Below are 3,955 nucleotides of genomic sequence, written 5' to 3'. Positions count from 1 at the left end.
TCCGTGCCAGTTCTGAGTTGACCGTTACATGGCGGTCGATCCGGCTACGCGGCCGACGGCGCGGCGGCCGGACCGCCCGGTGACGGCGAACCGACACCGGAGCGGACGGCCGGCCGCGACGCGGCCAGCGACCGAAGCTCGGTGGTTCCACGGTCGGCGGACGGCGACGAGCCCGCGACCGCCTCGAGGCTCCCGGTCCGGAGACCGGGCGCACGGGCGACGGCCGGGGTGTCGCCAGCACCGCCTACGCTTCTACGACGACCCGAACCCGATCCGCCACGCTCCTCAGAGCCAATCCTTATCCCGAAGTTACGGATCGGTTTTGCCGACTTCCCTTACCTACATTATTCTATGCGGCTAGAGGCTGCTCACCTCGGAGACCTGCTGCGGATATCGGTACGAACCGACGCGAAGACTCCGCGTGGCCCTCTCTCGAATTTTCAAGGTCCGCGTGGGGGTCACGGACACCGCCGCAACGAGCGGTGCTCTTCGCGCTCGCGTCCCTATCGCCCGGCTAGAGGATTCCAGGGACGTACAACGCTCACAGAGAAAAGAGAACTCTTCCCGGACCCCCCGGCGGCTTCTTCGAGTTCATTCCGGTCGCCCGGACGAGACAAAAGAGCCCCGAACACTAGGGAGCGGTTCCGCGTCGGGTTCCGGAATACGGACCGGATTCCCTCTCGCCCCATGGGCGATTCGAAAACGCCTTCGCCCGTGGTACGAGGATCTCTCCCCGGGCTTAGGATCGACTGACTCTTGGACAACGGCTGTTCACAAGAAACCCTTCTCCACGGCAGCCCCCGAGGGCCCCTCTCGAGTATTTGCTACTACCACCAAGATCTGCACCGACGGCGGCTCCAGGCGGTCTCGCGACCTGCCCTTCGACGCACACCGCCGCGCCATCCTACTCGTCGGGGCTTGCCGGGACCGGCCGCCGCGAGCGACGACCGGCCCCACTATGCCGCCGACGGCCGAGTATAGGCACGACGCTCCAGCGCCATCCATTTTCAGAGCTAGTTGCTTCGGCAGGTGAGTTGTTACACACTCCTTAGCGGATTCCGACTTCCATGGCCACCGTCCTGCTGTCATCAGCAACCAACGCCTTTCATGGTCTCTGAATACGCGTCGATTTCGGCGCCTTAACTCGGCGTTCGGTTCATCCCGCAGCGCCAGTTCTGCTTACCAAAAATGGCCCACTAAGCGCCTAGGGTTCCGTCGCCGGCTTCGCACGCGGTTCACGCGGTGTACCAGGTAAAGCCGGCGATCTCACCCATTTATAGTTTGAGAATAGGTTGAGGTCGTTTCGGCCCCAATGTCCTCTAATCATTCGCTTTACCGTATGAGACATCCTCCGTGTTACGAGCGTGTTGTTACCGCGCCGTACAGCGCGGAGTCCCACCGGCGTCCGTACGCCCGCGAACGGGCGGGACACATCGGCGCCAGCTATCCTGAGGGAAACTTCGGATGGAACCAGCTACTAGATGGTTCGATTAGTCTTTCGCCCCTATACCCAGCTCAGACGATCGATTTGCACGTCAGAATCGCTGCGGACCTCCATCAGGGTTTCCCCTGACTTCATCCTGGCCAGGCATAGTTCACCATCTTTCGGGTACCAACGTGTGCGCTAAGGGTGCGCCCCCGGACGGCCGAAGCCGACCTGGCGGAGACGCCCCCGGACTGCGGACCAGCGCGACTTTGAACGCCGGTGGGTTCGGTCGCTAGGCCATCGTCCGCACCGTAAACGGTTCACTTTCATTGCGCCAAACGTGGTTTTTCATAAGATCACCGTTGACTCGCGCACACGTTAGACTCCTTGGTCCGTGTTTCAAGACGGGTCGGAAAGTAGCCCGAAACTCGTCGCCGACCGACGGGACCCCGCCTGCGACGGGGCCGCGTCGACGGTTCTTGCCGTCGGGCGAGCCGACCAGGAGCACCGGGGTTCGGCGCGAACGGTCACGCCGAGACGCGACCGCCGCGACGAACCGCCACCCGGGCCCTTCGGCCGGCGCCCAACGAGTCGCGACGTCCGCTAACCGAGCGAAAGATCCGGCCGGCGGTTAGACCGACCGTGAATTCGCCCGGCGGGGACTCGCGGGCTCTGTCCGTTTACACCCGAACGGTTTCACGTTCTTATGAACTCTCTCTTCAAAGTTCTTTTCAACTTTCCCTCACGGTACTTGTCCACTATCGGTCTCGTGGCCGTATTTAGCCTTAGATGGAGTTTACCACCCGCTTCGGGCTGCACTCTCAAGCAACCCGACTCGAAGGCGCGGTCCGATCCCGGAACGCTGTGACGGCCTCTACTGGCCTGGCACCATCTGCGGGCCATGGCCCCGTTCAAGGGAGACTTGGACCGTCACGTGCGCCCCGGCAACGAGGCCGGCCCGTACGCCACAACTCCCATACGTGCCGCGACACAAAAGTGCGCGGCGGGATTCGGCGATGGGCTTTTCCCTGTTCGCTCGCCGCTACTGGGGGAATCACGGTTGTTTTCTTTTCCTCCGCTTATTAATATGCTTAAATCCGGCGGGTAGTCCCGCCTGATCTGAGGTCGGAACGTATCGGTGTGTTTGTGTTTTTTTTCTTAACACGGCAGCCTGCGGTCCGCGCTCCGTCCGTACGGCGACCGTCCGCGTCCGCTTCTCGGAAGCCGGAGAGGTGTCTCTAGGACTCTCAGCCGACCCGGCCGCGCTCTCGCGCGGCGGGCGGACGGGGACGTGCCGTTTTACGGCGCGAGAACCCGTGACTGTTTGCCGTCACAACTTGGGCGGACGACCGGAGGCGGGCGCCGTCGCCGTCGCCGCGAGGCAGACGGCGGGGCGTCGTTCCCCGGTCGAACCGCCAATCTCGCGCAGCCGGAGCGGCCGACGGTCTCCCGTCGGACGCCTGCCGGCGGCGCATCGGTCTGGCCGAGTATCCGGTATACGACCCTCAGACAGGCGTGGCCCGGGACCCGCGGGTCACCGAGGCCGCAATGTGCGTTCGACTGGTCGATGTTCGTATAACCTGCGGATTACACGACGACGCGCAGATAGCTGCGGTCTTCATCGATCCACGAGCCAAGTGATCCGCCGTTCGGGGTCGGGTGTTTTTTTTTTTGTTTGTCGACGAAATTTCTGCGCCTGGCGTGCGCGCGGCGCAAGGTCTTTCGACGGTAACCATCTTTCGGTCGACGCTTGGTCGGGGGTCGCGGCGCGCGGGCGGTCGGCGAGCTAGTCGCGAGCGCACGCGGCCACGGGGTCGGATTAGGCGCGCGCGAGACCGGCGTGGGACGCCGGTGCCGCGGGCCCGTCTCTAATGATCCTTCCGCAGGTTCACCTACGGAAACCTTGTTACGACTTTTACTTCCTCTAAACGGCCGAGTTCGGTCATCTTCCCGGTCGCGCGACGACCCAGCCCCCGAGGGGGCCGAATAACGCGCGTCCAGTCCGAAGACCTCACTGCGGTCGTTCAATCGGTAGTAGCGACGGGCGGTGTGTACAAAGGGCAGGGACGTAATCAACGCGAGCTGATGACTCGCGCTTACTGGGAATTCCTCGTTCACGTGGAAAAATTGCAAGCCACGATCCCTAAGCACGAAGGAGGTTCAGCGGGTTACCCGGAAGCCTGTCGGCCCAGGAATGTTAACACACGCTGATTCCTTCAGTGTAGCGCGCGTGCGGCCCAGAACATCTAAGGGCATCACAGACCTGTTATCGCTCAGTCTCGTGCGGCTATTTTCGTCCGCCGCCTGTCCCTCTAAGAAGAGTTTAAGCTCCTGGGAGCCGGCGGTAGCCCTAGTAACGTATCGTGATCCGCCGGCGACGGCCGCGAACACGGCGCGCTTCACCGCGGAGCCCGACGCACGACTGACGCGCGCCGACCAGAGGTTGCCCCCCGGCCGACACACGCCCGCCGCACGCAGGGACGCGGATGGCGCGGCCGCGCCCGACGACCGCCGTGGACGACGGGCGAA

The 3,955-nt window shown here is 63.5% G+C and overlaps 1 non-coding gene across 1 annotated transcript; it reads right to left on the bottom strand.

The window, feature by feature from the left end:
• Window positions 1-2,925: 2,925 nt before the first annotated feature.
• Window positions 2,926-3,083, bottom strand: LOC132931492 (5.8S ribosomal RNA). Its single transcript, XR_009662668.1, has one exon. It is a non-coding gene; the product is annotated as a 5.8S ribosomal RNA (ribosomal RNA).
• Between the last annotated feature and the right edge of the window lie 872 nt (window positions 3,084-3,955).

Source organism: Rhopalosiphum padi, unplaced genomic scaffold (assembly GCF_020882245.1).
Source record: "Rhopalosiphum padi isolate XX-2018 unplaced genomic scaffold, ASM2088224v1 scaffold1, whole genome shotgun sequence".
NCBI classification, from domain to species: Eukaryota; Metazoa; Arthropoda; class Insecta; order Hemiptera; family Aphididae; genus Rhopalosiphum; species Rhopalosiphum padi.
The sequence above is the reverse complement of the archived record's forward strand: the minus strand, read 5'-3'. Positions and strand labels throughout refer to the sequence as shown.